Genomic DNA, 9,339 nt, shown 5'->3' with positions numbered 1-9,339 from the left:
TCAAAACCTTCATCTTTGGGGCACCTGGTGGCTCAGTCGGTTAAGTGTCTGCCTTCAGGTCAGGTCATGATCTTAGGGTCCTGGGATCAAGCCCCAAGGCAAAGGCAAACCCCCTGCCAGGGGATGGGGTGGGGTCCCTGCTCAGTGGGGAGTCCACTTCTCCCTCTGTTCCTCCCTGCTACCCCTGATCCTGTTCTCTCTGAAATAAATAAAATCTTTAAAAAAAACAAAACAAAACAAAAAAACAAAACAAAAAAAAACTTCATCTCTAAGATAGATTAATACCATTCACCAGGAGGACAAGAGAAAATAGTATATGTAAAGCACCGGCACAGAGTAAGGCAAAAAGAAGCCAAATAAATAAAACCTAACTTCATAAAACTCACACAAACAGCCAGAACATATTTTAAAACCTCGGTGGGAGACACACAGCTCTTTTTTGCCCAGAACTGAAACAGTCTATGAAAAGTTTCATGAAAGTTAACTTTCTTTCCCATTTCATATCTAACTTTTTTGTAGCATTTTAGGATCAGCTCCTTCAAACTGATAAAATTTTCCAACATACCCTAAGCAGACCTCAAATCAATAGGTAATAAACACAGAAATATATCCTTATGACAAGACCTTAGGAACATTGTGCTTTAAAGTTTCCCTTTTGATTCTTTGCTTTTCTCATTCTACATTTATTTACAAATGATCCTTTGGTGCTCAGATAAACTACACCCAGACTTCTCTATTACCTTCTTGAAATTCTACACATCCAGCTTCTCTGTGTATACAAACCTACAGAGGCAATCAGGTCAACCTTATCTGCTTTCTCTCTTCTCTGTGTTCTACAGCTTATAAGGAAAAAGTCTGGAAAGATACAATCTCCAACAAAAATTATCTTGTCATGATAAAGTGGTTATAAATTACTAAAAAACCAGCTCCCATTATGCAGAAAGCTTTCCTTTTAACTTTCTAAATAATCAACATAGGGATTTTTTTTATTTAATCTTAGCCTATTAAATGTTACATGAATATGTTATCTAAAACATAATACTAAAAGCCCCCACCTGAAGGGACGCCTGGGTGGCTCAGCAGTTGAGCATCTGCCTTCAGCTCAGGGTGTGATCTCAAGTTTGGGGATCAAGCCCACATCAGGCTCCTTGTGAGGAGCCCACTTCTCCCTCTATGTCTCTGCCTCCCTGTGTCTCTCATGAATAAATAAATAAAATCTTTAAAAAAAAAAAAAACCACAGTTTTTAAGACACTGAATGTCACACAATGAAGGACATTGACCCCCGAGAGGGAGCATGCAAATCAGGTGGGCTCCAGCTTACTGCCTTGAAAGAGTTTCCAGTCTGAGTTATATGAACAAGACAGTCCAAAGGACTCCACAATGAGAAGACCAGAGTCAAGAGTTCGGGTAACCAAGATTTGCTATAGTCTGCAGGATGGAGTACTGGAGAGAAGCAAGCTACACAGCAAAAGAATTCCAGAGATCTGCAGAGGTTGCTCTTGAAATTTTGTCTGAGTCCTGATCAAGGCATAGTGAGAAAGCTTCCCAAAGGCAGGGAAAGAATGATGTCAGAAGAATGAAGGTAACAGTGTGCAAAGCTCACTCAGGGCTGGAAGTAATGTTTGTTCTCTCCAGTCATGCGGGAAAATAGGATCCATGGGAATACTGGGTAAGGTACACAGAAGGGTCTTGCCTTGGCAGCAGCCTTGACTGAGCATGGTTTTACTCAGATTCAAAAAATCAAGCTACATCCCAGAACAAATATGAAGAATATTTACAGGGATACAAAATTATCCAGCAAGGTAATACTTACAATGTCAAACATCCAATCAGAAGTTATTGGGCATATAAAAACTAAGGAAAATAAAAATCCCCATAATGCAGAGAAAATCAGTAAATCAAAACGGACCCAGAATTAATACAGACATTGGCATTAGAAGACAAACAGATTTAAAAATTAGAACTACATTACATATGTTCAAAAAATTAAGCATAGACCTGAATGAAAGATTAAAAAGAAGAAGAAGAAGAAGAAGAAGAAGAAGAAGAAGAAGAAGAAGAAGAAGCAGCAGCAGCAGCAGCAGCAGCAGCAGCACTAGAGATTAAACTCAGCTGCTCTGGGTTCTTCACCTGGCAACCTGACCCTAACCTTTACTATTCAAAGATTTGAGTCATTAATCATTCTGCCCTTTTGAGGTGCTGTAGGTTCCCACTAACTTTTAGTACTGGGAATGGAAGTATTAAAAGGTAGCCCAGAAAACCTCCTGAATTCCAGATTTTGTCTCCTTGACTCCACTGTGTAACAGTAACCCAATTTCCCCCCTTAGTAATCAGCGAGTAAATTAGCCTCTTCTTTTGCCTATTAGTTCAGGGATACAAAGACCCCAAAATGGCCAAGTTGCAGTCTCATCTTCCAATTCAATGTAGCCATTGTTGTTTCCCCTAGTGGAAACATCCACCCCTTGGCAACTAAGATCTCCAAACCAGCAGAACCCAGTATTCCCAGGACAGGTAGCAAAAGTTCTACAAATGATTATTAAGTATAATAGTGAGAAAACCACTCTCACTTCTAACCCTTGATTCCCACAACCATAAATTCTCACTATGAGAGAGACAGCACCTTGTAATTCAAAGTATATCCTACATCTTGCAAAACAGAACCGCATCCTTTCATGATATTGTCTCTCAACTGGTGCTGTAACTGAAATAATGAGTTATCAATTCCACCTTTCAATTAAGCTGGCCACTTTCAGGGAACAGGATACACGGCACATGACAAGACCAGTTAATTCCAAGGACATAAGCCCATTCTACACCTTTCTTGCTGTGGAATCATTCCCTGAGCAAAACAATACAGAATGCCAGGACAGTGGATAAAGTATTCTGCGAATACACAGATGGTGGTGCTAGCAAAAGCATTATAGGTAAAGAAAGCAAATTTATATGAAGAATATGTGGCTATTCCAGTGAGGATAAATCTTTGCCTGCTCTATAATGGAAGAGGTCCACTGTAGTCAACTATCAACAAATAATTGACTGGTTCCCTTGAAGAATGGTACTGCATCAGGGACTCAATTTTGAACTCTCGGTTGTCAGATTAGACACTTAGCAACAGCATTAACCAGGTGAACCTTGTTAAGAGAAAGGCCATACTGCTGAACCATGGACTCCCCATCCTGCCAACACAGCCACTTTCTCATGAGCCCATTGAGCAACCCCTAAAGTGGCTACAGAAAGAGACTGACATTCACAAAGCACATCATTTTGCCCACCTCATTAGCAAAAGTTTCCTTTGCAGTAGATGCCCTTTAATGAGCATTCACAAGGGACACAATCTTCACAGTTTGTGAATATTTAGAGTGGTCCATTCACACACCTTTTCTCTACTCTTCCTTATCACCCATCTTCAGATCCTTTTCCTTCCACATCCCTGACCATCCAGACAAAACATTACCAACAACTCATTAATCAATGTAGATCTGTATCTCTGGTGCATCTACTAAAAATATAGTAGGAAAAAAAAAAAGCCCACATTGTTCAAAGTTCTGCCCACTAGATGGACTTTCCTTCATCATTGTCATTCATGGTTAGTCTCAAGTGGTGCTTTGGCGCTGCAATGTTTGCTTTTGAGTGGTACCAGCATGTCATACAGACTCATTTGTAAATCAGGCTCAAGTTTTTTTCTTCTTTGCTCAACTGGTCATAAGGAACTCCCAGGAGGCCATAGGCATGGTCTGAAGGAAACAATGAAACAAAAGCTGGTCTCAAAGGTTTCTGAGCCACCTGCTCGTATAACCTAGCTATACCTTCCAGACCTACCCAAGTTTAGCCTGTTATAACTATAACTATCTCCATTTGATAATAGAGTCTGCTGTTCAATCCCACTCAATGGCAAAATGGGTCAGACAACACCTAATTCATGAGAGGAAGCTCAAGCCACATGGTCACCTGACTTCTCACAATTGAGTACTCAGTCTCTAACGAGGCCCCCCATACAAGCCAGGAGCTGTTTCTCAAAAGAAAAATCACTACCTGCAGAAGAGGACATAGATTTGCATCAAATTCCTTGAGGTCTGCACTGTGACTCTCTTATTGGTACTTGCCAGAGGCAAATAATAGAGAGAAGGAGGAAAAAGTAGGAGGTGAAAAAGTCATAGAATACCACCTTTGCTCACAATATCCTCCTTGTTTCTAAAGGCAATGGAAACAGATGGATGCCACTCCCTAAATCTACACACCTCTGAGATTTAATCAGTATGTCAAGGCTATAGTCCCAAATAATAAAGGAGACCCAGAGAAAAGATTATCAGTGAGTTTTTCTTCCTTGCCCTGAGAAACTGGATGTGACAATTTCCTTCATATTAGAAAATAATATAATGAATTCGGTTAAAAGGAAGTGGAAACCAAGATGAGTAAGAAGAACTAAATGTCTCACTGTTCAAAACCAGCCCAGGTAACTGAGATCCCAGAGTAATGACAGAACAAGCAGGTGAAGCTGCAGAATCAGTAATTTCTAAAGAATCCCGGAGGAAGAATATGAAAACACAAGAGGTAGGCATATATTCCAATTTTCCAAATTAAGGTAAATTGTGTAACTTGCCCATGTGCTATCAATCCTCAAAGGACTATAATTACACCATTTAAAATATGGTTTAAGACCACTACAGAAAGAAATCACTAACCAATGGGGCAAAGTCTGAAATCCTAAGACCAAATAACAGCAAGGCTAACTTCAATTCTTCCTAAGAGTTCGAAGACCTTCCTGAATGAACTCTGCCACATGAAGGAGCCTACCCCTCTCAGAAGCTAGAGTGAAATCCAATAAGCTAACCTTCCATATTATAATTGAAAAGAAAAATTTTTTATAAAAAGTTAAAATCCAGTGGTCCCAGGGTGTTAAGAGTTGAAAAGGGCTTTATGATTTGTTCAAATACCTTCCTTTATATGCTGAATGACATACCATGGGGAAGCTGAATGGGATATGATACTTCAAATCTGTGCTCCCATACTCAATAGGTATGTATTTTTAACACACTACTTCACCTCTCTAAGACTTAGCTTTTGCAACCACAAAATAGTATAATAATGCTATATCGACTTCATTGCTCTTGAGAATTACATGTAAAGTATACACGCCTCTTATAAAGCAAGCCCTCACAGTTATGTTAGCTACTATTAACTGTCAGTGGCCTTGTCTGCAGCAGAACACTGTGAAACACATTTGCATTAGGTTTTCCCACCTCCTTTCTCAATAATACCTAACCATCCAGTAACCCACTAAAAATTCTGTATAAGCAATAAACACAGGAGGATAGTGTAGAAAAAGGTGCTGGGCTGAATAACTGGGTTCAATAACTTGGCACAAGGCGAAGGTACCCCATTCTATGTAGGCCTCAGTTTTGTTAGCTATAAGACATGATTATGTTAAATGTTATCAAGAGTTTTTCCTTCCATCATAATTCCAGAATGCATGTTAAATTTTGAAGGTCTGCATTATCAGTATGCTAGTACTTGATCCTCTCATATTTTTGTTCACATCATCTTCTTCATCCCCATCTACTCACTACCAGATCGCTACCAGAGGAGAAGCTCTGAGAGAGCCCTGATCTCTTATTCTCTAAGGACAAATTTAAATCAACTCAAAATTTATTTCTTTTCCTTCCATTCCTTCAACTTAAAAATTTATTCACCACTTACTCTTCTCCTTCCAAAATGATCTTTTATTAAAACTTAATAAAAACTTCCTATCCTCAAACATTAATTTACCTAAAAGAAAAAATAAGCATCATTATGATCTTTATCATGGACTCCCAAGCAGTGCTACCCCAAGTGACCAATGACAATGGGCTAATCTCCGTTAACTCAAAATTAAACAAGATGCCACCATTTGTATTTAATTGTGTGTTTCGCTCTTTCTCAGTGGTACTGAGAATTTTAGAATCATATACAAAGGATTTATCAGTAACACTGATTTTCTCAGTAATCCGACCAAAGTGTGGGTCACAGGGAGAACAATGCAGAAAGAAAACTGAAAATTTAGCAATGCCATCCAAGGGAAATTGCCAGTTCCCTCAGGGGATCCAGGATCAATGGGACTAAGGAGATGACTGTTTTATCTTTCAGCACACCAAAGAATTTGGGAATGAAGAAATATGCCAGGTGTCAGAGAGGAATACCTTATACTTTATATAACACACATCCTAATCTAATATTGTACATAAAGTGAATTTTACAAATCTCATAGTTTAAAATACACTAAGAGTGCTTGCTAGCCAAACATAATTTATAAATACTGTTTAAAAATATATACTCCTTCTCCAGGGTTTTGGTTTTTGTTGTGTTTTGTTTTGTTTTTGTACATCACTAGATTTACTCAAGGCAACCAAAACTTTATAAATAAAATCAAACATCTTGAGTATCATCTAATTACCATCTTATTAAAATCTTATTCTAAAAGGAATAGACTATTCTACTGATAAAAGGAGAAAAATTTTAATAGAAATTGTATTATTTAAGAACTGATGTTTGTTCAGTTACCACCCTGAAAGGGGTATCATCCTGACATCCTAACAAAGAATAATGACTTCATTGAAACAGATAGAATCAAACTATTCAAATACAGAGGCCTAGTAAATGGCCTAATCCCCTTACCAATATACTGACAGAGGTTTAACCACAGATGGAGAAAATAAGAGATGTGATTTTCCTCCACTTTTGCAAATCTAAGGCAATCAACGTTCTAAGTAATCAACCTTTGTAAATACCCAAGAACTTCATCTGAAAAGCAGATGTGTACCTGCACACTGCCCCAAGTATTACACATACATACCCACACTGTACTTAATAAAAAGAATCACCTTCTCCAAACAACAAATTAAAAAAAAAAAAAAAAAAAAGACCAAATAATTGGCAAGTTACCAATTAAGGCCAGAAAAGAAAGCCTACAATAAAACAAGAACATGAAATGAATAAAAATCATTGTAATTTCTTTCAAAATCATCAAATAAATCACAAGCCACAAGCTCCTCCTGAATGATGTGCCTACCAAGAATGAGATTCATATAGAGAGAATTTGATACAGCACAGCTGCTAGAATTTTAAATACGCTATCCACCATTTCCAGTATGAAAAGACAAATTGTCAGACATGTTTGACATTCTGACATGATACCGCAGTTAATTTCTAGAAAAGATTATCAGTATACCAAATGCGCTTAGATTAATTTTCACCATGACAGTGAGACTTGCACATACTACATAAGGAGTTAACATTTGCTCACTATACCTTAAGCTATCAAGACCAATTTTATGCAAATTCTCATCAACTGTAAATGGAGTTAGGTTAATAATCATAGATGTCGATTCAATATGCAAATTAGATTTAAATACCTAAAACAGAGTTATCCTGAGAACATCACCTGTCACAGAACCTTTTTATTTGGTACACACTATAATCTTTCATATCCACAGCATTTGAACTCTTAACAATATACAAAGCTAAATGAGCCAAGTCATTATGCAAATTTTACCAGAAACTCCTTTGAGAAACACAAATAAAAAATACAGGTGGTAGTATTTGTATAAAGCACCCAGTGTTTGCATGAGTGAGTACGTTTGCATAGGATGGGTCAAACAGAAACAATTCCAGAAAAGGTAGGTCTTCTCCAGGAACTTTCTCTTCTGAAAATGAAGCAAAATGTACACTCAACCGGAAATAACAGGAAGGGAGGGGTACACGTAACTGAATGAACTGATTTCCAAGTGCAAAAACACTGTGACTTTGTTCTTTCCAAGTTCTTAACTAATATCTAAGATTTACTATCTATTACCTTATTATCTCTGGACTTCTACTTCTTAAAATGTAATAAAGGAAAATTTTTAAAAATAAAATGTAATAAAGGAGAGAAAATAAAGATATATAGTTGTATTTGTTTGCATTTTTACAAACTATGGAATGATACACAAGAAACTAGTAAACGTTTGTACCTAATGGGGGTAGAGGAACCAAGCAAGTAAGGTATTCAGATAGAAACAAAACTGCCTATAATCTTTTTATATTCTGGGACTTTAAGCCATGTGAAGATATAACCCATCCTAAAGATCAAATTAATAAAAACGTAAATAAAATAATGTGAAAATAAACTACAATAGCAGAAAAGACTTTTTTAATTAACTGCAGATGGAATTTTAAAAATTTTTTTATTTATTCATGAGAAACAGGGAGAGAGACAGAGAGAGAGGCAGAGACACAGGCAGAGGGAGAAGCAGGATCCATGCAGGGAGCCTGACGTGGGACTCGTTCCCGGGTCTCCAAAATCAGGCCCTGGGCCCAAGGCAGCACTAAACCGCTGAGCCACCCGGGCTGCCCCAGATGGAATTTTAATATTCCAACAGACTACAATCAAATTGAAGCAGACTAAAAAGCACTGAGTATATTTTATCATTATAGTTTTATAACAATAAAAAAAACTCACTAAATTCTTATGTTATATACAGACCGTGAGAGTGTGAAAGTAGAAACGCCAATGTTTAAGTATATGAAAAATAAACGTCTCCTTTCATCTTCCTGAGGCTGAAATCGTATAGCCTGTAGTAAATCTAATTACCTTGACTCTTAGTGCTAAAAACTAATTAATTATTAAGAGTTGATAAAATTAGCTATCTGAAATGTTTAGTGGGACTCCAGCTTCATATGTATATTTTAATGAACACAATAGACACTTTGCAGTAGACTGTCATTTATGAATTTAAAACATGTGTCTATGCTCATGACAGGAGGTCATGTCATTAATGACTTGCTTTAGCAAGATGTGTCAGACATGTAACACATGCTGTACTTAATGTAAAAGTTCAAATATATTCTCTCTTCAAAAATGGCTCTATCCTATTTTTCTGTCATCACTACACAGCCTTCAAAATCAATATTAGGCTCAGTTAGCTGAGGTTTCAGTTTAGAAACACTTTTGCCTTTTGGGACAAAGAAAATCAGTATGTGACATTAGCAAAAGCAAATTTATTACAAAACCAGCCCACAGCACAGCCTTCCCTAGATTCCAAATTATGCAAATGCTTTTGGTTACTATGCCCATTATAAATATAAGAATTTAAAGAAATGCAACTTCATCTTTCCAATGATGCCTCTGAAGTTCTTCGAATCCATTAATGCCTGCACAGCATTCTGTGGCCCCCATACCATCAGTCTAAAATAGAAGACCTGCAATTGCTATTACAAGTACTACCACGTCTACACCATGACTCCAGGTACCATAACAACCTCACAACAGATATTAATGGACAGAGAGAAGGGAATAACAGACAGGAGATAAAGAAGAAAGAAAA

General features: G+C 37.3%; 1 protein-coding gene across 7 annotated transcripts in view; it reads right to left on the bottom strand.

Moving 5' to 3' along the window:
* Nucleotides 1-9,339, bottom strand: part of CDKAL1 (CDK5 regulatory subunit associated protein 1 like 1) — a 663,852-nt gene that overhangs the window by 588,911 nt on the left and 65,602 nt on the right. The gene's annotated exons all lie outside the window — the stretch shown is intronic.

This window comes from Canis lupus, chromosome 35, assembly GCF_003254725.2.
Source record: "Canis lupus dingo isolate Sandy chromosome 35, ASM325472v2, whole genome shotgun sequence".
Taxonomy (NCBI): domain Eukaryota; kingdom Metazoa; phylum Chordata; class Mammalia; order Carnivora; family Canidae; genus Canis; species Canis lupus.
The sequence above is the reverse complement of the archived record's forward strand: the minus strand, read 5'-3'. Positions and strand labels throughout refer to the sequence as shown.